Consider the following 26,471-nt stretch of genomic DNA (forward strand, 5'->3'; position numbering starts at 1 on the left):
CACATTGTGGTTTTGGTTCCTTTAATCTCATTTATCTATTTTTAATCAACTAGAGAAAAAAGAAAAAAAAGAAAAAAAAGGACATTTCAATGTCTCACATGGCATTTCAGAATAAGTATGTAAAAATGGTCATTTTCAAAACCCAAACCCCCAATATCCATTCTTATACTAAGATTCATTCCAGAAAATAATCCATTTGCTAAGATTTAGTGTTTAGGCATAAAATATACCTATGTTACATATATGCAAACTGGAATATCAGATGTTTGTGTCACTTTGAAAGAGTTTCAGAAGTTCACAAAAGCATCCAACACAGAAATGAAATTTTAGCCAGCAGATTTTCTGTCAAGCTGAATGTTGTTTATATAAAGCTAATAACTGTTTCTGTCACCAAATGCCAATATAAAAGTATCTACACTATAGAATTCCAAATCTGCAAATTTATTTTATTTTGTACTATTTTGTTTTTATATTGTTTCAGTTAATTATATGGTCACTTAATAAGACCTAAGTAATTTTGAGTGTTATTCTATTCATTTAGGTTTTTAATTTTCCTTGTTACAAATTGTAAGGTTGACAGTAAAATTTGTTGGTTTTCAGAATTCTTCTAAAAGATGTCTCCTTTTAACTGTTTGATTTTAAGTTCAAAAATAAAAAAGATAATGTAAAACCGAACATGACTCACTTATTGAAAAGCCAGAAGACATATCATTAAATCCTCTTATTTATGATGATTTAAGTGCAGTTAATGACTGAAATTTCATAGGTGTGGAAGAAGATGCCTGCCAAAAACCCCATCTTATGAGGCATAGAGTATAACAAAACTGAAAGATTGTATAGTCTTCTACTATGTAGTAAAATTAGTACATACATGCAGCAGGCACACAAAACTTGTTTTCTGAAATTCACCCCATCTCCTTGTTTCCAACATACTTATGTAAATATTTTATGTAAATTTTTAATGTGCTTTATAAACTTTCTATAACTTTAGGTACAACTTATTCCATTGGTAATTAATGCTTAGCTTTTATATAACAATAATGATTAATTTAATCTGTGATGGATTTCTTTAATCTGTCTTTGTCACATACTTGAAGCCAACTGTCTTGAAAATTTTTCATCTCTCTACCTTTCTCCTTTTACACAGTACTGTGTTTGTACTTTTCCTATCTTTCAGTACTAAATTAAGTAGAAGCAGAACACTGCCAAGAACGTCTTCTTATTCAGTGCAGGGTTGCCTTAGGTTGCTAGGTTAGATCATAACTCAGTGGGGAATCAGCCAAATGTGACACGTCTGGCAAATCAGGGGGAAGCAGAGAGTATCACAACTGAGCATCCTATATTGCTTCTACACTGGGAATAATTCTCTTGCAGTTACATGTTGTTACAGTTGAGAAACAAATCTATGGGGATATGTTCATTGTTTGAGTTATTCAGACTTGCTTTTCATGGTCTTCCCCATCTTCCTCACCTTTCAGATATTTGAAATAAGCTCAGCTAGTAGGGAATCCTCTTTTTCTTCTGGGTCTGTAATAACTTCAGTGAATGTTTCCAGCAGACCTTTTCCCTCTGTTTTCCCTTACCTCTTTTTTCTCTTGTCTCTTTTCTCTCTTTTTTTTTTCCCTCCTGAATGCTAGTAAGCACACCAAATTTTCATTCTACTCAATAGTCATATCATTGCGTATGAACTTATGCAGAAATAAAAACTGTTACTTTAAAAACCAAAAGTAATCCAGTTAATAAACAATTAAAGGAAACACTTTTTTACTGTGAGGGTGACCGAGCACTGGAACAGCGATGTGGTGAAGTCTCCATGCCTGGAAACATTCAAAAGCCATCTGGACTGGTACTGGGCAACTGGCTCTGGTTCACCCTGCTTGAACAAGGGGTTTGACCAGATGACCTCCAGAGGCCCCTTCCAGCCTCAACTATTTTGTGATTCCGCGAATGATGGGAAAGAGGAAGAGAACCAAACAACGGTGTGTACGGTCTGAAGATATATGTGGATTCCAGGTTTTTTGTATATAGAATGTTCAATTCCGTAATAGCTTGCTCTTAGCAAGACAAATATTATCATTAATGAGAAAGAGTAAACTGATATACTGGAGCTGCCATTACAGTAAAAGGAAATCTCTTACGTGACATCTTCTATGCATTTTGAATAAATACTGTGATGTTGTGAACAATAATCAGTCATAGCTTAATCACTTGGTTAACAGTCAAAGGGTTCTGTCAATGCTGAGGAAGCATGCAGACCTGGTGATGCTTTCCAGCATTTGAATTCTCCTTGTTAATTTCATGACCTTTTTCCGAGGCAACTGATAACCCTAAGTTCCATAGACGTTACCAATTAAAAAGAGATTTAAAATCTGTTTTACACATGGTATAATTACATGTACATGTACATTAAAGTTAATTATGCTTTGAAATGACGCCAAAGTTAGGAAGTGCCTGACTTGTAGTTGTCTACTACATGCAAGACAGTGTGCTATTTATAATGTTATTCTGAAGTTCAGTGATATGATTGCTTTCATCTTCACCATGACCTTCCCATCATTTCATACACAAAGTCAACATTACTTGTGATGCTCTAGGAAAGTTGCCCATAACTTCATTAATTTATGCTAACAATCCAGTGATTTAATTAGTAAGAAGAATTATGCTCATCTGATTTGTAAGGGAACTAGCAAGTGACACATACTTGAAGGGGAAAGATGAGCAGATAAGAGTAGGTAAATAAACTGCTACCACCATCTGTACAAATTTAATGTTTGGGTGTTAGCATACATAAACAATCTCTACTCAAAGAAAAGAAGAAAGAAATGCTACAGGTGGCGTCATATTGGCTGAGATCTATAGGACCAGCCAGTGCACATTAGTGCTGGGAGACTTACATACTGGTACGTGAGGAAGAAAATCCATCTCGAGATGTTCATACAGACATGAGAAACATATTTCAAGTACCTTTGCCTGTACTGAGGAGGTACATCAGGCTTCTGTACACTACATGAGGCTACCATCAGTAGGAGCTGAGCATTGATTAGAGTGAATCAAGCTATGTTCAAACAGTGTTTATGAACTAGCCCTGCACTCTAGCTCCTCTAAGGTACTACTCCTGGACTGAGACTATTGCAAGACCCAGGGCCTGTCTTGTGCAAACTGAAATTTCTCCTCCATTTCATGCTAAATTGGTGTACTTTGGGAAAACAGTAGTTTGGATGCTACTAGTACTTGGCATGTTTTAGCTAAGTGTCATGCCCTTCCTGTGTGAAGGTCCTCCCTCACTGCAGGGTAAAGTCAGATGTTTAGATTAAAAGGCAACAGAATAAAAAGATGAACATTTACATGTATCTGGCTGTCTCATCAGAGATGGTAGCAATAAGTGGTCAATTTCTATCAAGCGGATTATTTTTCCATATGGACTCAGCATAATCCAATGGGTGGGTATCTCTGTGACAGAGTAAGGCACCACTCTGAGCTAAAAGGATTTCCTCACCCTGCTTTGCTATTGCTTTAAGCTAGCCATTTTGATGGGATGTGCTGGTTTCTCCTCAGCCTTTCACCTGAAATCAGTGTCTTCAAACACATTAGTCTTAACTGTGAATGAATATCATTGACACGTACATGTCAAATGAAAATTGCTAGATACTAGTTTTGGATATGAAGCATGGGTTGTTAGCAGTTGCAAGTTTTAGTAAGTTACTGCCTACTGTCTGGGACAGATACCTCACTGACCTAATTTGAATAAAACAATAGTGAGTGCGGATGCTTTTTGAGCCAAGACTTGAATTCAGGCTGAGGTCAAATATGCAGTGCATATGTAAAACTGCATAGTACGAATGAGCATTTCTCCAGTGCTGAAAATGATGCTTTCAGCATCTGTTTTGCCATTCTTGTTGGCCTTTAAAAGCAATATGTACGGTGATCCTGAGATCTAGCCTCTTCACCTTTCTCCTGCTCTCTTATTGTTTTAGGAACAATTGGTCGTCTGAGAAGCCAACAAAAGTATTCTTCACATCTTTGCTGTCTGTACTTATATGGTGTATGGGTAGGAGGGGGAAAAAGTATAATAAGGTCCGAAGGCTTCATCTAACAATTATTGTTTCTCTTCTGCTTTCTTACTTTTTAAAAATATAATTAGTATTAAGCTATTTTTTATTTTTTACACAGAAACAGGACTGGTTTGGGTTTTTTTTCTTTTTTTCTTTTTTTTTTTTTTCTTTTGACAATGCTGATATCAGCTGCCCTAGGTAGAGAAAACTTATGTTCCTTGTGAGCTGTTTCTTTTTCTATGACTGTCTAAACTTTCCAGGAAAAAAGTTAACAGTTTTCATGGGTGAGACATTTTACATCATCAAAATCTTTACCATCTTGTCCCTTTCAGAACAGACACTTAGTGTACTATTATACAATATTTAGAGCACAGAGTGGTATAGGAAAGTTTTGTTTATTCAAATGGGACTTCTTGTGTGACATCTAATTATGACTGTTTAGCTGCCAAGATTATTATAACATTTGCAACATTCACAGTGCCAGGAAGACATCTGTTAAAGACTTCTATTTAATGTCTAGTGTGAACAAGGTGTATCTGCCACAGCCACTCTCCATATGAGAAGACTTAAGATTAGAATATGAAGTCGTTGTAGTACTGTATTCTCTCATATGTAAGTACAAAATGCATTTAGAAAATTAGTCTACGGGTGTGTTAGCCTGGGTTGCTGTTATTCCCTCCCCATTCTGCTTCTCAGATTTGATCTAACCATTCCTGTCTCAGAAAGCTTGTATTCCCTCTTCAGTACTTTTTACTTGTGTGTATAATCATTGTTCAACTTGTGAACCATGACTAGGATTGTAGGTGTTCCCATATTATAAACTGCAGTGCATTTGTCCTAAGACTTCTACTCTGATGGTGCAGTTCATAAAATCTCTGTGTCCTTCCAGTGGGGTTTTTATAAAGCTCATGAGTGACAAAATGATATTTCATTAATTACTAATGGCATGCTTTTACTGTTTCATAATGGTTCCCATGATAGAGTCAGATAATCCCAATTATACATCTTCAATAAATGCATAGGAAACATCAGAATTTTTATCAATTACATCAAAAACATCTGATGCATGTTGGTTTTTTGTTGTTTTTAGTGACGACTCACATATGTAATGGTTACATATGGATATCAGTGGTTACTGTAACTGACAGACAGCTCTAGGTCTGTGGGAAATTTCAATGGACAAATGCTACAAACCTCAGTTGTTTCCCTCAGTACCTCTGAGTGCAGACATCCAGATTAGTGTCAATATTCTGATTGTCACTGTGACTGGAGAATAAGAATGACTGCGTAGGTCTCTTCAAAGCATTTTTAGTACTGTGGCTTTTAATTAGAAAACAAATGTTTGCCTCAAAGCAGGAGTTGTCATCAGAGATCACATGTAGTTTTCAAGCCCACTAGTATTAATCTTCTTTGCATATCTTTAAGACTAAAAACCTTCCTAATTAAACTCTTAAAGCCTCTTATCTCTGAGGCCTGGCTGACACTGTAGTGGAATATATCATTCCCAGCAACAATGAATAAAATTGTAATTCCCTACATAATATAAATCAAGATGACTGTAGAACATTATGTTCATTAGAAAGTAATAGATTTTTTTACATGTTTGATCACGGCAGCTGGTATTTAATCCAGGCTGAGAAACAGAATACTATTTCATACTATTTATTGTTTAATTTGTGGCCAGGTCTGCAACTTACTGAAAAAATAACAGAGCAACTTTATGGGATGCATATGCTACTTAGATGATGTACATAAAATACTAGTCAGCAGATAAATTTAACACAGACAATTTAATGGGAAGAAAAATAAGTTTCAGGGCATAAAAATGTATTTTTGCATTTTATAAACGCAGATGAGATGTGAGTGTGAATTAGGAGAGAATAAAAATACTATTTTGTTATTTTTTTCAGGTTCTAAAAAAGATGCTTCAGATGGGATTGGGAAAATCCCCAGGTTAGTGGTACTCATGTTAAGTTGATGGATCTAGGAGATCTTTCAACTTGCAGGACTTTGTCTCCACCCTGTATCACAGAAAGATAATAAGCACAGTTCTGCCTCATATCACTATTGCCCACACAGCTCTTTGATTTCTACAGAATAAAAATTTACATTGAGATTTTGAAAGGTTTGCAATTTTTCAGTCAGAGCTGAGAACGTGGAAGCATGGAAGCTTATGAAGAATGTTTGCTGAAGCTTACTGAAGTAAGACTCCTGACGTACATAGGCAATAAATTCCTTCTTTGCTTAGAGAAAAATATGGTGACATTTTTTCTCTCTGCACTGATATACTAGATTAGTAGAGAGGAAGGTGCAGTGGGGAGTAGCCAGCTAATGGGTGAGAGGAAGAAATATGAAATTCTCATCTCCTCTACCCTGGGTGGTATTCCATGTAAAATGGGATCAAAATGTTTTTTTTTATCTAATAGAAGATGGCTGATTTAGTGTTTGCTCTTCCCTAACATTCCTCCTGTGGTAACACTCAAAGGAGTTTAACGTTGTTTATGTTCACACCCTCTTCAAGTGGTACACCAGGAGGGTTTCTACACAAAAGCACACACAATCAAATGTGCATAATACACAACGTTGGCTATATGAAAATAAAGAGAGGCAGGCTAGCAGTGATGTCTCCTTCTTTAGGGATCAAGGTAACTTATTCCAATGAAAACTTTATAAACCCCACTAAAACCTTTGGGTCTTAATAATGACATACAGTGGCAGCGTAGCACAACAGAGGTTTATCTGCCTTGTAGAACAGGGGTAACTTATACTAGCTTGTTCCAACTTGTAATAAAAAGGGCTGCTTAGGGAAAAGCTAAAAATTAATTTACAATATAATAAACATTTCTTTCTGTTTTCCATCACATAACAACTAAATATATTTTTGTTATATATCCATTTTATGAATATTTTCTTTATAATGGGTAACAGACTGTTCTTAGTTTGCATAGTATTTTGTACTCTTAATTGTTCTCTGTACTGTTCTCGTCGACCTCTGTTGTGTTATTTGCACATGCAGTGACACACATTTCTACTCAAAATTTTCTGTTGAGATGTCACCATCTAAAACATGAGTTATGATTGCAGCCCAAACTTTCCTAGGGAAGGTTATAATTTTACAGGGACATGTGGTGTAGGAAAGAACCATTTTTCCACCTTGATTACCAGGCTGGGATTGCTGTTATTACAGCAATCGAAGAGTTGCCAGACAAAAATGTACCAAAATATATCACTCTACCTATTGGCTTATTAGATTGATGTGAACAACATGAATGTTTTCCCTGTCTTGTCTCTAGATCCTGTATCTATATATCCAGTTCTAGTATTTGTTGTGAAATAATGAATATAGGGCCTTTATCTCCAGAAATAGGAATTGAAAAAAATCACACCTATCTGGCTACCTAACTTACTGTGTAAATGTGCGCACCGATATTGTTTTGTACCTCTTTGGTGTTCCATTAAACATCTCTTTTCAAAAACCCTTTGATCAATTAAAGGCTTGTGATCAAAAAAAGCACAAAATGAACTACAGAGCTATCCTAAAAATTGCAACACTATCAGTATCCTGAAAGACAATAGGAGTAAAAGTGTCAGTTGAGAGAGTAGCAAATTATTCCAAGCTCTTAGAAATCACAGAGATCCAGACTGTTCCCTATAAAACTGGTGAACTGATATTAAAGGGAAAAAAAAAAAAAAAAAAAAAAAAAGAAGCGCAGAGGAATCCAGTGTTTATTTTATATGGAAAAAATGGTCCGTGCACAGTCCAAAGTAGGGAAAGTTCAATAGAAAGATATCTGTTTCGTTTTCAGTGTTTATTTTTAAATACTGCTGGAACAAATGTGAGGTAAAATGTACCTGATCAGCCTTGTAGTTACATCCACATGCTTCTCTTGCAGCAAATGTAGTGGAATAGATTGCCTAATGTAGTAAAACCAACCATAACTAATTTGCAGTGTAGATGTTCCCTATATGAATTGTAAATAAATAAGAAGAGAGTGAGAGAGTGTCTTAGTAAATAACATTTAAATTTCTGTAAATGTTAAAAATACTTTTTATTTCTAATTTATTCATTAATTTCCAAATCAGCTCTTCTCAATTTTTCTTATTTTAGTTTTGATTTTATTTGCTGTTTTTTTCTCAAGTTGTATTCAATCCTTTCATGTATTCTTTGTTTCACTTGTGTTTTCATTTCCTGTATTGCTTTCTGATCAATTCTGGTTTTATTTGAACTAATAAACAAGGATTGCCTGTCTAAATCTGAAGTAAATTATCCACCAAGAAGTTAAGTTGTACAGCTGTAGGCAGACCTGCATGTTAATTTGTCTTGCTGTTTAGTTCCTGCTTTAATAGTAGTGCTGTAGCTTTTGCAGATAGCTTTCATGTGAAATTGGAACTTCGTCTTGCTTTCTCAGATCTTACTAATCTTCTGGTACAGCTGATACAAAGAGTTCAATTGGATAAGATCCTATATAATTCTGCTATAATTAAGATAAATCTTTCTATGGATTTTTTTTTTTAATTAATTAATTCATTTCACCTAGTGGATAGAACTGGTATCTTTTTCTGCTTTTTTTTTCTGTTTGTTTGATTTTTTGTTCTGGCTGTCCTTTGTCATCTTCATGTCATAGACCTTTTCTTTCCCCTCTGTTTTTTTCTGTGAGTTTTTTAAGGCAAACTTAAGGTCTTACACTTTCAAACTAACTTTGCTTAATAGAAACAAAAAGGTTGAAAATGGTGTAACAGATAGATAAGAAAGCCTGTATACCTTCCTGAACCAAAAGCATGTTTAAATTAAAACTATTGAATATAGTGGATTAAAACTAATGAATATGGGGGGGGGGGGGGGGGGGGATCTTAAAAAGAAGGGAATAGTAAGAGATACTTATGAAAATAATATTAAATTTTATTACTTTTAAGGGAGGATTGTCTGTACATTTTATTGCTTTTTAGATTCCAGGCTGCTGAAAATTCTGACCTTTTCCTTTGTAAGACTTATCAGAAAATAAAGTCTATAAATCTTTCTGGCTCCTTCTGTGACTCCAATACACAAACACACAGAGACACACACAAAATGAAAGAATTCAATAAAATAAGCTTAACACACATCTCTCATGTCTGGGTGTATTAAATTCTTGCTTACACCAGGTACTAAAGAATGAAATACAAAACTGAATTATTTGGAATCAGGTTGTGCATGATCGGTTATGACACATTTTCATCTGAGATGTAAAAAGAAGTTCAGAATTCTGTCAGAATCAGTCAGCTGGAGAAGTGCAGTGAAACATCAGATGCAGTCAGTGACATGCGAACAAATTTCTGTCTCCACCAGTGTGCTAGCCTATTGCTCAACAACGAGGAGTTTCACCTGCTGTTGGGTCTACAGATTATCAGTTGACCAAAATTGGAACTTACTGATGACTTTTATTTGAAGTATGAGGCTAGTCTTAGTCTTACATCATCTGGTTCTTAAATTAAACTTGGGAGGATTAAAACTCTTTTATGGAAACACACATAGGTTTCATACTGAGATGTGTGCTAGATAATTCTCACAAGCAAAGAGCCAGTGACAGTCATCATTGCTCCTGCATGGTAGTATCCCAAACACTGGGCAATTGGAAAACTCAGTGTTTTTGTAAAGCAAATGTTCTGTTTTAACAAACTGTGTCAAGTTGCAGTGAAGTTCTGGTAGAAAGTGAATTCTGCTGAATTCTGCGCCCCACCATTTGAGAGTAGCACCATTAGCTAGCTTTCATGATTCCAGCTAACAAAAAAACTCAAACATACTGAAAAACCTTGCTCCTTCTGAAGGCAAATGATAATGCAGTGTTTGTGATAACATCAGAGCCCACAGACAGCCAAGTGTTTAAATCACCTTACTTTACTTTTCAATTAACTAGTTAGGTACAGAACGGTATTTTAGAAAAGGGTCCACTGAGGTGACAAAGCAAGTTACTCTTGCTGTCAAACAAGTTATCAAGATGCTTTATAACGCAACCGCACATAATGGCAATGTAGCTGTGAATGATATTGTTTTGTGAGTGATGCCAGCTGTTTTACATGTGGATTTTTCACAACTGCTGTTGTTTCTCCTACACAGGATCTTTAAGGAAACTGACTGTATTTGTTTTAATATGATGTACTTAATCAATATTAGTGAAAAGGAATATTACTATAGTGGAATAATTTTTAATGCAGGTGTGAGAGACCAGGCTCAACTGGAAGAAACTGGAACATTGTTAGTTACTGAGGAAATATTAGTTTCCACCTTCTTCATCACCTTTACCTCTTTTCTCCAGACTAACTGACCATCTGCAGTTCCTACCATTACTACAGACAGGTTCCCTGAAACCCTGTTTGGAGTGTAAACAACCTTGGATATAAAGTTCTGCATCTGCTAGTCTAAATAAACATATCCTCTTCTTAAGCCCTCTTATTCAGCCTGTTTGCATTCCAAAAAACTTGGTTTTACAATTCCGTGATATTAGACAAACGATTGTTCTAGCTTAGAAAGCAACAAATGATATTCAAATATCTTGGAGAAGATGATGCCAAGAAACAACTTTTTTTTTTTTTTTTTTTTCCATTTAACAGGAAATTGACAGTTGTTTTATTTCTATTTTGAATTTTTTGTGTGGTGGCTGAAGATTGTTTCTCTTAATGGATTTTGGCAGATACACTGCCTATGAATGTAATCTTATTTCAAAGTCATTTTGGTTATGTGGCTGCAGAAACCAGAAGTTTCTATCTGGTTCTACCTGCAGGTACGTCTCCAAGGTTCTTTAACAACAGGAGGAGCAAACACAACTGCTTGGTTTTGCTGTTCAGTGCTTATTTTGTGTTTGATCCTGTGTAATTCTAATTTGCTTCCAAGGCCAAAGAAGTCTTTGGTGAAGATGAAAAATGGGGACGTTTATTTTTTATGTGCAGAGAAAGAGTATTAAGAATGACAGAAAGGTAAAACTTTATACCACCCGTAGTTACGCATCATGCCAATGAATAGCGTTCACATCCCGGAGGGAATATGGACTGGATTGGATAAGACATCTTAAGCTTGACCACTGCTGGATTTCAGAATTATCCCATTGCTGCATCTGTTCAGCAGATGTGTTTTAGTTTGCCCATATGCTGCGTATGTCCACACTGTTACACATTACAGACCTCCCTCCTTTCACAAGGTACTGATTATTTTGGTCAAAATGCTATTTAAATGAAAGCAACATCTGTTTTGTTCTCAGATTCAGAATTTTTGTTTGTTTGTTTAGGTTTTCTTTTTTATTGCTTGTTTTCTTCAGTCTTATGGAAATATTTCAAAATTATAAGGTGACCTATACAGTAGTTTTGAAAACCTGAGCTGTTTCATACTAAAAGTAAGGCAGCTTAAATACAAAACCTTCCTCCAAGTATTTTGCAACAAACGAACAGAGTAGCTATTAAAGTATTTTCCCTAAATCTGCATAATGAAAACCAGAAACTCTTTGTTCTCCTCATCCATTACTGTGGTTTTTTTAATATCTATCTGTATTTTGTGGCGAAGCAATGATGACCATTTTCACAATAATATAATCTTCTACTGTTTGAAATTTCCCCATGATAAACAATATGTATTATTTGTAACATGGCCATTGTTTAAGAGTATGTACAGCCCATTGGTAGTAAAACTAAATTGCAATTTACTATTGAAACGACTTGTAGAATGTGCAGAATAATAAAATGACTTGTTCTTAGTAGAAAATTAATTAAAGACAGTCTTCTGTGTGTGGTTTCTATTTGTTTTGAGAATAAAATATTTTGTAAGTAAGTTCTTTGTTTCTGATTATTTCTGTTTGCTCTTTTTCCTCCCCTCTACCTGTAATATGTTTATTTCTTTGGTTTAAAAAAATAGCACACCAAATAATAAATTTCCCAACTTAAGAAAATTAAAATTAAGAAGATCTGAATGGATGAATGTGACTTCCATAAATATCCTTTGAAATCGTATTTTAGGTTGACTTTGACTCTAGAATTTAGATTTGCTGAATGAAAAAAAATTCTATTACAAGATGCTGAATTGGTGGAATTGAATTTTTTTTACTTAAGCTTTTATTGAAGCTTTAGTTGAAAAACACAGACTTTTGAAAAAAACCAAACAACCTGAGATACAGTGGGTCTTGTTAACCTAAGTATATTTTATTTTCAGATTATTACATCTATCATACAAAAAGATAATTTAATGTATAATGTGTATTATATATGTTTTCACAATAAATATAAGTTTAGCTTTTTCATTTTTGCCTTCAATAAAATTTAAAATATTCAGCCTGAGCAAATACTAAATGATACAACAAGGCTTGTTTTGTTGGTATGGGCACGGGAAATAATGCAGACTGAATTTTACTTCATTGCCTATATGTTGGGTCATTCTTACAGCTCCAGTAACAATCCAACTTCCCAAAGAAATTCCTGCTATGTTTTTAGGTAAATGGCTGAGAAAAAAACAATGTACTTATATGGACTGAAATATTGTCCTGGTTTCATCTGGGATAGAGTTAATTTTCTTCTTAGTAGCTGGTAGAGTGCTCTGGTTTGGATTTAGCATGAGAATAATGTTGATAACAAACTGTTATTGTACCTATAGTTGTTGGTAAGCAGTGCTTACACTAGTCAAGAACCTTTCAGCTTCCCATGCTCTGCCAGGTGCACAAGAAGCTGGGAGGGAGCACAGCCAGGACAGCTGACCCAGACTGGCCAAAGGGCTATGCCGTACCGTATGGCGTCATGCTCAGTATATAAAGCTGGGGGAAGAAAAAGGAACAGGGGATGGTTGGAGTGATGCCATTTTTCTTCCCATGTAACCGTTACATGATGGAGCCCTGCTTTCCTGGGGATGGCTGAACACCTGCCTGCCGATGGGAAGTAGTGAATGAATTCCTTGCTTTGCTTTGCTTGCATGTGCGGCTTTTGCTTTACCTATTAATCTGACTTTATCTCAACCCATGAGTTTTATCATTTTTACTCTTCCGGTTCTCTCTCCCATCCCACCAGGGGGGAGTGAGTGAGCAGCTGTGTGATGCTTAGTTGCTGGCTGGGGTTAAACCACGACAAATATCAACAAGGTAAAATATGCACATATGAAAAAAAGTAAGTTTCCTAGACTCTTGTTTGTATTCTGTGGAGTAAGTTTCATCTTCCATTAAAAAAAACAGGGAAAGGGTTTTTCAGATTAAAACCTGTGGTGGTTGTGATAGGTACTAAAATCTTGCATTTTCTTAAGACGCATTTATTTATTTGTCAAAGACAATATTGATACTCAAAAGAAAAAAGAGGTAATAATTCAAAATGGCATTGGTCAAAGTGCTTTCAAAGTCTCATTATTCAATCAAACATTAGGCTGTGATTAATGTTACAAGAAAATAATTTCTGTCCTAAAAACTCCACTTAATCCTTAGATAATTCTGCTAAATGCAGTTGTGAGGGAGCTATACGGTCAAACAAGTGCAGCTGCTGAAGTGTTATACCTCTCATTGTTGATCTTTTGTTCCCCTTATAAAGTCATTTTTTTTATTGATGGGTTGAAACCTATATTCAGATATCTTCTAGTAATCAGGATTAATACCTGTAAAACAAAAGCTGTAAAAAAGATCATCAAAGATGCTTGATCCACCTTTCCTTATATTTGATTTGCATTTTGCCTTTTTAGAATCTTAAAAACTTTTGGAATAAATGTAGTCTTGGACTTTAAGAAACCTATGTTTTTGTCTTTTTAATGCATTATAAACAATAATAATCCACACTGTGGAATTCCATGTTTAGTTTGTGCTTCCGTCTTCCCTGGACCACAATCTACGTCAGAAATTCAGCTGTTGTTACATATCTGCATCCATCTTGTTCCCACAACCAAATATCCGCATTTTTCAGCAAAATTTGAATAGATGGCATATTAAGTCATAGAAAAGTGACTTCTTTCCTTATCCTGTCTGTCTTCTTCCAACAAGAGTCTTGTTGTTGAAGATTATTTTGCTTTTCCACTTAAAGTCCATTCCCCAAGTTTGTATTCTCTCATGGTGGTCTCTGGAGGAACATGAGTAAATTACAAGAGAAAATTGAATGCATGAAGTAGTTTGCATCAGACAGCTTTAGTTGAATGTAAACCAGTCTTCCTTTTTAATTTCTCATTGTCCTCCCTCAGGTGGGGGATAAATCCATAGGGCAGTTAATTGTATAAGCCTTTGAAGAGGTACTTCTGAGAGACTACTTAATTCATATTACGTATTGCAAATAGTGATATTCCACTTGATATTGCTTTAAAAATCAATAACATCCCCATGCAATCAAGTCTATATACAAAAATTCTGCTTCTGTCAGAATTTGTATTGTTGTCTTTGAGTGATTTTGACAGCTCCCACAGTGGTTAGAAAAAACTGGAAGTGGGATTTCAATATTTTTTTTTGAACTTTGTAGTGGTGTATATTATTTGTGTTAGTTACTATTTTAGTCACATGGAATGTATAATAGTTTGTAGCATCTGAGGCCAGAATGGATCACTAGATTAATTAGTATGGCTTATGGTGTGTAATGGGTCACTTTTAAATGCATTTACCAATTTGTTGAGCCTAAAAAATTCTGAGTTAGCATAAAAAGCATGATCTTAAAAAACCTGAATTTATTTTAGGGACAGAAACTGGGAGGTACCAATGTGCCACTGAATCACGAGGTCTTGTAGTGGTCTGTTTTGTAAGCAATTGTGTAGCTGATCATAATTTATGTTGTAGAGGAAAAAATTAAAATAAATTATAAGAGAGACTGTAAGGTAATTTCAGCACTGTGGAGTGACAATGTAGTTTCCCAGATTCTATACAATATTCTCTTTTTATACATTCAGAGATCATATATGACGTCTTTTTATAATGGAAGTATCTAATTTTCTTTTGTTGTGGTTTATCTGTGACAAATTAGTGCTTTACACAGACTAAAAGTCCTATGTTTCTTTTATCTTTTAACACGTCTTAACACAATCCTGTAAGAGGTCACCTTCCAAAAGAATCAGACAGATCCTCTCTCTCTGGTGTGACCCCTTCATTGATCTAATATACTTCAGGAAAAAATTTCTCATTCTCTAAATTGATCATGCAAACATTCAGTAGTATTGGACCATGAAGCAATCTCTGTAGAAATGTACTAGAACTGGTTTTGCTCACAGGTGCTTGATGCTTCCATCATAACATTTAGATTCACTAATGAACCAGTTCTTAAATCATTCAATGGACTCTTTTTTTTTTTTTTTTTTTTTGTTCAATTTAAATGAAAACATAGACAAACGTATCATGAGGAAATAAACTAACTGCCTTGGAAAAATGCAGATATATTTTAGCTACACTCTACCAATTGACTTAATTCTTTCAAAAAGAAAACACAAATTTGTTAGACAAATAACCAGATTGATTTACGTTTCTTGTCCTTTTTGTCTTTTCATGTCTTTAAGGTCATAGGAATTTCTTAAATAAGCTTATTTTTTAGCTTGAGATCAATTATCCCAGGCTCTAGTTTTCTGGAATATTTTAGTCTTAAAGTATCACAACTCTGATTCTTTGAACCTAATTGTAGCTGATTACTTTATAAAGTCAAAGATACAAAATGCATATAGTCCCCTTTTTCATTTCACAGAAATATTAGAGATTCTTGACTATATATTTCTGTTTTATTTTCATTCTTAATATGCTTATAAAACCCCTTAATGGTGTTTGTCCATATTTGATGTTGATATTTTTAACCTTTTAAACTTTATAGTTGCTGAAATATGTTAAATTGTAGCTTAGATGAATTGTTAATAAATGGATATTTATTTCTTCTTTTATCTGTAATTTCTTTTTATTGTGCTTTCACATGTCCTTTTTCAGCCCAAATTGCTTTGAACTTAAGTCTGCAAAATGTTTTTTGAAGCAAGCAGTATGATATCTCTGAGTTTATCCCAGATGTTATCAGCACCTTTCTCCTACCCTGCTCGTCTCTCTTAATTCTAAAAGTCTGCTCCCAAGTGGCTATGGGAGAGGTTTTGTTTTTTTTTTTTTTATTTCAGATAAATATATTAGTAGTTGGTTCCATATTCTGTTTGTAGAAAGTAAATGTCTCATCACCAGTGCTCAGGCAATAGCTTGTTTTAAGTGAACATTTACTGTTTTTTTATTGTTCAGAAAGAAATATTATAGCTTATGATGTAGTGTTAAATATTATCCTCACTAAATAAGTACCCCAAATTAAACAGTCTTATTTTAATTATGACCTATGATTTAGATTTCACTTTTTTTGTGAGTAATCCAAGCAGAAATATCAGTTTCGTGCTAATACCTGAAGCTTTGGTTTGGGCTGGTGTTATGTAGCCTTGACAGCATCATACCTCACTACCCTATTTCAAGAGAAATGAGAAGAAAAGAATGATCTTTTTTTTTCACTTCTTATTCAAAGAATTGTAAAGGAATAGCAAATTCTACTATTACTGTATGGCTAAAGTCTATTATCTAAACAGGAAAAAAGAAGCCAGGGTAAAGTGTGTGAAATGTGTTTTCACAATTGTAATACATCCTACAGTTTCCTGTGACAGAGATGCCAAAGCGCATCACTCATTTTATATCTTGCTTTGTGTTGTGTAGCAAGTCAATGCTCAGACTCTTATTTCACTCTTTCTGAATGCAATGTTTGTTTTCCTTTGTAGCCCCTGTAGAGGTGGTTTAGAGAACACAATTACCAATGGGGGAGACTGATGGAAAGTATTCCAAAGAATATTAAATAATGGACACATGAATAAATGATATTAGAGAAAAAAAGACCTGCTGAAATTCTTCAAATGAGTCAGCATACATGGGAGATCCCACAGGCATAGGCACAGATAAAATTACTGGTTTAAAAACAGGAAACATGACCAATTTTCTTACTACGGAGGAGGTAATTGAAGAGATCTAAAGAAGAATGTGAGTCAGGAAAGTAACCTTAATCTTTTGGATAAAATTATACAGGTAAACTAAACGCCGTCATTAAAGAATGAGATCTTGGCTTTGCAATATGAGAATATCAAGTCGTCAGCACTTAAGAAAAGATATAAAATGCTAAGAACTGTTGCAGAAATATAGAGAACACCAGGATGCCCCTAGCTAGAACTGCAGCAAACTCATGCTGAGTAAGGCAAGCAATACTGTATCCTATTCCAGGTTTTCAAAAAGAAGATAGCAGAATTGAAATAGATTGAAAAGAAACAAGAATATATGTCTTGGATCTGGTAAACTATTAAATAACCTAAACTGCTCAGTGTGGAGATAAATATTTTAGGACCTGTCGAAAGTCTATAAAATTTTAAGTGGCATGGGAGGGGGTGAATAAGGAACAGGAAATAGCAAGTGGGAGCTTCAAAACAAGAAAAAGCAATGCTACTTCAGACAGTGCAGGCTGGCATACTGTTTCATATGGTACAGTGGAAAGTAGAAGTTTATATGAGCTCAAAGACATTTAATTAATGGAAGAAAAAAATCTATGCAGTATAGTTCAGGAAGGTGATATCACCTCTGATTCAAAAGCCCATGATCTGGAAACCATTGGTGTGCAGAGTATCACCAGAAAGTATTGCTCCATATGTCCTCGTATATCATAGAATCATAGAATCGTTAAGGTTGGAAAAGACCCTTAAGATCATCAAGTCCAACCGTCAACCTATCACTGCCAAGTCCACCACTAAACCATGTCCTCAAGCACCACGTCTACATGCTTTCACAAACATCCATTATTGGAAATCTACATCCAGAGTACGATACTGGTCTATGCAGACATTTACTTTGATCTAGCCAGTTTGTTCTTATGTTATTCTGTGTTTCTGATTTCTAAAATATTCAATTTGTAGGTCTTGATGTTTTATGACAGATGTTCCTTTTTGTTGCCATAACTAGAAAGGACAAATCTGTTTAACTAGATGTGGTTCTGATCTGAAGACAGACCAATTTAGCCATTCCAGATATGATTTCCCTGTTAATTAATATAGCTAAATTTACAAACTAAATCTAAAAGTCTTTCCAAAAGCCATAATAAGTTCTTGCTTTAAGAAAACTGAAATGAAGGTGGTTTAAGGAAAAATAATTCAGTTGCTTTGTCTCTTCAATGACTTTTAGACATGCTTGACTGCTTCATGCAGAAAGATATGTTAAGCGATGGAAGTAGGGACAGAGAGGTTGGAAAAGTTGCCTTTTTCCTTTCAGAGATTTATTCTTTCCGCTCTCACTGAGCATGAACATCTACTGGTGTTTATATAGTGCTAGATGTATCGATGTTAGTATAACTGTACCATTGCCAGAAGATAAACCAACATTTTCTAAATTATACCTTTTTTGGGAAAAAGTTTCTACAGTTATCGTCTGTCTAATGTGATAGATAAAGCATTTATTCTTTCTCAGACTCCTGTATGGCTCAAGAGTTGGATAGAATTCAGCTACTAAATATGATCAGAGTTGAAAATGTGCTCATGAACCACATTAAATATTCTATATATTTCTAGTGTAATATTCAATATATTTCTAGGGTAAATATTCTACTGCATTTCTGTTGTAAATTTAAATAATGTAAAAACAGTGTGCACACAAGTGTCACTGGACGATAGTTAGGGACGGAGGAAACCAGAGACTTGTAGAAGAAACCTTGTACAACTGTACAAAACAAGAAAGACTGAGTGAAACCTGAGCTCACTTTTAATGTAAATGAAGAAATATTTTTAAGACAACATTGAGATTATTTCAAAAGAAGGTTTGACTTTTTTTTTCAAATGTTCTTTTCTGCAGTAGGCTTCAAAACACGTTTTATTGCAAACTGAAACACCTTCAAAGATTTGGGAAGGAAATTGTAAAAATGAAAGCAATCTTCCACAGTATTGTTATGTGTAGAAATTTTCCACAGTACTGAAGTTTTTAGTTACAGGCTTAGTGCAAGTTTGAGCCAGTAAAGACTGGCAACTATGCTTAAAAACAGGACCCCACAAAATTGTATTGATGTGTGGCTGGAAACTGGAGACAAAAAGACAAACAACTGACTGAGCTTGATGTGCTCTCCATTGAAGCTTATATGTGTAGTTTTATAAATTTTGTTTCAGTCTTCTTCCAAAATAAGAGATGAATATTTTTAAAAAACATTACTTCTCAGTGAGCTGTCTGGACTTTCATACTATTACTATGTATAATTTTTGTGGGTTTGGTTTGTTGGAGATTTTTTAACAAATATAATGTCATGCTATTTGTGCTTCTAGAAATAACAATATTTGCATCAGGACAACTGTTCATGAAGTATTCAAAGTCCTTTTGAGGTAGACAAGTATCTACATGTTGCAGAACAGGAAACGAAAATGCTGAGATAAAAAATGTGCTTGCAAGTCTCTGTGATACTACCAAACTGGTGTGCTTTTACACTGCTTACCAGTGTTACCTCTGACAATGTATTTACTTCAATTGGTTCAAAGGGTTCTTTTGTCATAAATTAATTTTGAAAGCTACTAATGAGAATTTTTGTTGCTTATTTGCTATGAAAGTATCTCTAATGTACAGTCTTGACATTTTTTGACCTTGACAGATCCTGAGAAGCTGTAGGAAGAGAACATAAATTCCTCACTTGTATAAGCTGATTACTGTTAGTAAAGTCAGCATTTAAAGATCATTTATAATCACATTCGGAGGTGATTCTCATATAGCTGTTGGCAGAATCTGCTTTTAATTCGGTACTGATGTGCTTCAAATGGAGATGTCACACTCTAAGGGAAAAAAAAGCACATCAGCTGAACAGATATTGGTAATTCATGATGAAGGCAGCATTTTGAAATGCAGGAAAGACATAGCACTTCACAGGAACAATTCTTTAGGGGAGTTCAGAAGTTGTGAACTCTGGATAAATAAATTAGTCAGAAAACGGCTTGGAGTAAGCTCAGTTCATCTTTAAAAAATAATTTATTCTTTGTATGAAATTCTATTTCCACTTGAAATTAGGACAACGTTGACTCTCCTTCTGGAGATTTTGTTCATTTGAGTTGGTTGTAGTGCAATAGACTAGAATGCAGGTTCAGAGATTTATAATTTTACACCTGTTCATCTTTGTTAAAAAAAAAAAAAAAAAGAGAGAAGGAAGAAAAAGTAGTGATGTACTGGCATCCCTTACAGGTTATGTGAAGTGTTGTTTAACTCCAGAAAGCAGTAGTGAAACAAACTTAAAGTCAATTATGTCTTACATCTTTTGTATTATTAAGGCAATTATGTACTTATGAAAGGGGGCTTTAGAGTGTAACTATAAAAGTTGTAACTATTATACAAAAGACTATTGAAGTAAGGGGTCTTGCAATCTCCCAGCGAAGGACAGTTCCTTGATAAGAACAGAAACTTGTCCTAAAAACCAGCTGAAACTGACCCTGCAGTTTGGACAAGAGTCAAGGAGCAACTGAGTCTGCGCAAGAACAAGGGGTTACCAGCGGTGACGAAGAAGAGTCATCAGCCTTCATCCCCACGACCCCCTGCGACCACCACCAGGAGGCATCGCGCAAGCGCACTTGGGAGGGGTTTATGGAAATGACCTCTGGGGGCTAATTTTAATATGAAGCGGGGACAGGTAATGCATATGTATAGGCGTATTGGGAAACCTTATGTATATGTAACACTTTCTTGTATAAATCCACGACAAGCCAACACGTGGGCGCGCACGACTTTGGCGGGATGACCCCCCGTGCTGCCCAGCGCTGAATAAACATACCTACTTTACAACCTTACGGGTTGTGGAGTCTGTTTCCGCACGTCACTTATGTTTGAGTTTCCAAATAATTCACTGTATTAGTGTGAATAATGAAAACAGTAAGGCAGCTTGTGCTGTGTTGTGATAACAGAGCATCCTAAAATACATCTCAAATACTCACAAGTCATATGAATTTTTGCTCTGTAAGCACACCTGACATAAAATACACTTTTTTCTTTACACTTTTAAGGTCTCGAAGAAGATGGTTCTGTTTCAAAAACTAGTAAAAGTGGTTATGTCACTCCTTAGTTTTCTGAATGAATTAGCTTTAATCTAAACGTCCTCCCAAAAGGACATATTGGATTCAGAGTTACTTCACCTCTTTAATTGTGAGTGATATATTCCCCTGACATGGAACATGAATTCTTACATGTAATGTAAACCAACTCTATTAATAAACTATAAATAGACTATTTTCACCTGTAGTAATAAACATATATGTGAATGGTAGTCAAGTAGACAGATAAATCTACTGTCTAGTCAAATGTTTGAGATTTCTTTTAGTTAATTTAATAAGTTAAAAATTAATTCATTCCCTTATTGTGAGTTATGTGCAGATATTTAAGTTAATATGTTTTAGGTGAAGTATTATTTTGGCTTTCATCTGCATATTTTTATTTCAGAAATTCTATTATGAACCGTGAATAAACAATATTTTTATCAGTTTAGCCTCTGGTTTGTATTTCCTTAAATATGTTAATACCTGCATTTTGTGATGTCTCTCTCTGTTAGCTGTTATTTGCAAGTTACATCAGCACAGATTAATAAACATTTCCTAACAATTTTTTTTCTCCTATTAAAAATAACTCTTTCTTTTGTAGTATTTTCTGATTTTTTAATGCTCTTATATATTTGAGTATCTTTTATTATTTTTTTTCGTCAGTTTCCTTTAGCATCAGGTGCCTTTTGCTTGTTTCTCTTTTTTGGTTGGTTGGTTGGTTGGATTTTTTTGGAATGTACTTATGTGTTATGAACTTGTACATTGTAGCAACTGGTCAAAATCAATAGTTTTTTAAATTCTTCCTTTTTCTTTTAGGAATGTTTTTACCCACTAGATAACCTCTTTTGTAATCTCTTTGTTGCATAATCTCTGATTTTAGGATTTAGGATAGTTGGTTATGTGTAAGGTTTTTTTAGGAAAAGTTTTCATAGAATCATAGAATCATTAAGGTTGGAAAAGACCCTTAAAATCATCGAGTCCAACCATTAACCTAGCGCTGCCAAGTCCACTACAAAACCATGTCCTCAAGCACCACATCTATCCGTTCTTTAAATACCTCCAAGGGTGGAGACTCAACCACTTCCCTGGGCAACCTGTTCCAATGCCTGACTACCCCTTCGGTGAAGAATTTTTTCCTAATATCTAACCTAAACCTCCCCTGGCACAGCTTGAGGCCGTTTCCTCTCATCCTATCGCTTGTTGCTTAGGAGAAGAGACCGACCCCCACCTCGCTACAACCTCCTTTCAGGTAGTTGTAGAGAGCAATAAGGTCTCCCCTCAGCCTCCTCTTCTCCAGGCTAAACAACCCCAGCTCCCTCAGCCGCTCCTCATAAGACTTGTGCTCTAGACCCTTCACCAGCTTCGTTGCCCTTCTCTGGACACACTGCAGCCCCTTGATGTCCTTCTTGTGGGCAGGGGCCCAAAACTGAACACAGTACTCGAGGTGCGGCCTCACCAGCGCCGAGTACAGGGGCACTATCACCTCCCTGGTCCTGCTGGTCACACTATTCCTGATACAAGCCAGGATGCCATTGGCCTTTTTGGCCACCTGGGCACACTGCTGGCTCATGGTCAGGCGGCTGTCAACCAACACCCCCAGGCCCTTTTCCACCAGGCAGCTCTCCAGCCACTCCTCCCCTAGCCTGTAGCGTTGCATGGGGTTGTTGTGATGCAAGTGCAGGACCCGGCACTGAGCCTTGTTGAATCTCATGCAGTTGGCCCCGGCCCAATGATCCAGCTTGTCCAGGTCTCTCTGTACGGCCCTCCTACCCTCCAGCAGATCGACACTTCCACCCAACTTGGTGTCATCTGCAAACACTGAGGGTGCACACAATCCCCTCATCCAGATCATCAATGAAGATATTGAACAGGACTGGCCCCAACACTGAGCCCTGGGGAACACCACTCGTGACCAGCTGGCAACTGGATTTGACTCCGTAAACCACCACTCTCTGGGCTCGGCCGTCCAGCCAGTTTTTAACCCAGCGCCGAGTGCACCCATCCAAGCTGTGAGCAGCCAGCTTCTCCAGGAGAATGCTGTGGGAGATGGTGTCAAAGGCCTTACTAAAGTCCAGGTAGACAACATCCACAGCCTTCCCCTCATCCACTAAGCGGGTCACCTTTTCATAGAAGGAGACCAGGTTAGTCAAGCAGGACATCCCTTTCATAAACGCATGCTGGCTGGGCCTCATCCCCCAGTTGTCCCGCACGTGCCACGTAATGGCACTCAAGATGATCTGCTCCATGACCTTCTGCAGCACCGAGGTCAGGCTGACAGACCTGTACTTCCCTGGATTCTCCTTCCGACCCTTCTTGTAGAGGGGCGTCACATTTGCTAGCTTCCAGTCATCTGGGACCTCCCTGGTTGACCAGGACTGCTGATAAATGATGGAGAGTGCCTTGGAAAGCTCCTCTGCCAGCTCCCTCAGTATCCTCGGGTGGATCCCATCTGGGCCCATGGACTTGTGATCATCCAGGTGGAGGAGCAGGTCGGTGACTGCCACCTCTTCGACAACTGGGACTTCATTCTGCATCCTATCTCCATCTCTCAGATCAGGGGCCTGAAAACCCCGACAACCAGTCTGACTATTAAAGATTGAGGCAAAGAAAGCGTTAAGTACCTCTGCCTTCTCCTCATCCTTCGTGGCAAAGTTACCTTCCTCATCCAACAAAGGAGGGAGATTCTCCCTGACCCTCCTTTTGTCGCTGATATATTTATAAAAACTTCTTTTGTTGTCTTTAACAGCGGTGGACAGTTTAAGTTCCAGCTAGGCCTTTGCCTTTCTAATCTTTTCCCTGCATAACCTCACAACATCCTTGTAATCCTCCTGAGTCACCTGCCCCTTCTTCCAAAGGTGGTAAGCTCTCCTTTTTTTTTTGAGTTCTGGCCAACGCTCTCTTTTCAGCCAGAATCTTTCACTTCATTTTGAAGATTTTTTTGATGGAATAGATCTTGTAAGGTCATGAGAACTTCAGAAGAAATAGCTAAAATGTTTTGCTGACTTTGATTTGAGTGTTACTCCCAAATGTTCTTTGTTACTACTTGGGCAGGCTTTAAAAATCTGACCAAAAACGTTCCTTCAGAAAATAATTAATGCTGGTTTTTCTGAAAGAGAATGTATAATCTGTTCCATAAAACCTGGCAGATATTTATTATAATTGGAATAAGCCTTCCACTCTTTAAAAATTCCTAGCAAAATGATAGCTTTGGGAATTTTGTTGTGGGCTTCACACTATGTGGTGTGTTGAGGCTTGAAGTGTGCAACTAGATTATATTCTGCTAATTATTATTTATTTATTTATTATTGCTGGATTAAGTAAAATGGATTAATTAGGCAGCTAAATTCGTATTTTCTCAAGATGACAAGTTGTTATTGTCTGTATTTTTTCAGTTGGCAGCCTGTTTCCTCACCAGACTGAAAGTTCAAATAACTTAGGAAAAGGAAGTTTCAGAAAGTACTGGAGGAATAATCATAAAGAATTTATTATTTAGTATGGTAAAGGGTCGTTCCCTCTTTTTTGACTCATTTGTCATATTATGAGGAGGAAAGCTGTGGTGTTCAAAAACTGTTCACATATTAACAGATTGGAGGTGTGAGAGGGGATCGGGTGATAGTAACTGAGAACAGGTCTTTACCATATGGTAATGGTTATAAAATAGATTATGATCTATGCTGAATGCGCTATTACTGCATTATTCCCTGACATAATTTAATAAATCTGTAGTCTAGTCAGATGATACTTCTGGCATATTATGTTTCTTCTTGTGCCCAGAACAAGATGGCCAGTGCTTAATATAAAAAAGAAGACAAGTAAACTGAACTCAACAAATTTCAAAAAGTTGATTTCATTGTATTCAGTGAGCTTTGAAAGAGAGGTGGAAATAATGTCAAGTGATCTGCATATAAAGAAGGTATGAGAAAAGCAAGGAGGTAATTTAAAGGAACATCTTTCAGTATGTTTTTCAAATTTTATTTGGCCTTGTGATGAATTTTTATTTCTACTGCATTTATGTGGACAGAGAGTTACTGTGTTCAGTTGAAATTACTACTGCTCTATGTCTAAATGGTGATCTTGTGTGGGAACTGGGAACATTTATGTCCTTTCAATTAATGTGGAATCTCATACTACTTTATAAACACGTTACTTTAGGGTTTATTAGTCATGTCCTTTACTACTTAGGAGAGAATAAGTAAAATTTGCTCCATCTAATCTACAAGACCTCATTCTGCTAGGTAGATGTTTATGCCTTGGGAATCATCTTCAGTTTTTCCCTCTGCTGAAAAATACAGCTACATGTCAAACATGCATGATTATTGTACTTTCCAGGATGTTTTGCAAACTCTTAATTTTTTAAGCCTTAAAACAAAGGAGTGCATCTGAATTTTAAAACAAAACATAACAACAGAGCAATAAAACTTCCCCTGGCACAATCATCTACACACTTACTGATTTCAGTTCATTTGCTTTTATACACATGGGTGAAAAAATGCATTTGGAACAGTATAAAAAGTAGATAAAAATTGTTGTCATGTGCCTGTCTCTGCTTGTAGCTCTTGGGCTTAATGCACGACGGTATCAATTCATGAGAAGAAATCCAAGGCAATAAGCCCTGAAGGAGAAAAACATATCAAAAGCTTTTTCACTTATGACATGTATCTCAGGAAATAAGTATTATGGGAATGTTAACTTCTAGTTATTGTGTCTTATCTGTTTGACACCTGAGTGCTTGAATCTAGAGTTTGCATAACGTATCATCCAAGCAACTGGTTCTCATCCTTCAGAAGAAAGACAGAAATGATGATTTAAATGTATAAACAGATCTTTTATCATCAGTTTTCTAAAGTGTCTTATGAACTGACTTGGAAACTGTTCACATTATTCTCCAGGGGAGTTCTGTTCTTCTTTGCAGCTCATTCATTGAGATAAATATATTTTTTTAGAAATATAACACATGAAAAACCTCTGTGTTGTTTGCTCCTCAGGTCAGTAGTAAACAATGCTAACCTGCTTTAAATTTAAGCTAAAGCATTGTAAAAAGCACAAATATATGAGGCTAGTTCTGTCAAAATCTCACAAACTGGAAAACCGTCATGAAAACGCAAGAAATAATGAGGACCCCAGACAAAAATATTAGTGTGATCTTTTTTCCCCCAGTCTGTTAAAATTTGCTCACTTTTTTTGTTGCGCAGCAATTATTGCAACATAAAAGGGGCTCTTTTCAGAAACCATTCTTAGAATTAAGGAAGATCAGTAATAAGTATAATGTATCCATCTTTCAAGTTTTTATTGATTTGTAGATCAACAATCTATAGATCTAATGAAGGTTCTTGTTGCCTACCTAATATTTTAAACCTGAAAAGTTTAAAATCCTTCACCTGGGAAGATATAATTTTATTTTATATCATGCAAAACTGAAGTCTTTAAAG

This window comes from Platalea leucorodia (assembly GCF_965183815.1).
Source record: "Platalea leucorodia genome assembly, chromosome: Z".
Lineage (NCBI taxonomy): Eukaryota > Metazoa > Chordata > Aves > Pelecaniformes > Threskiornithidae > Platalea > Platalea leucorodia.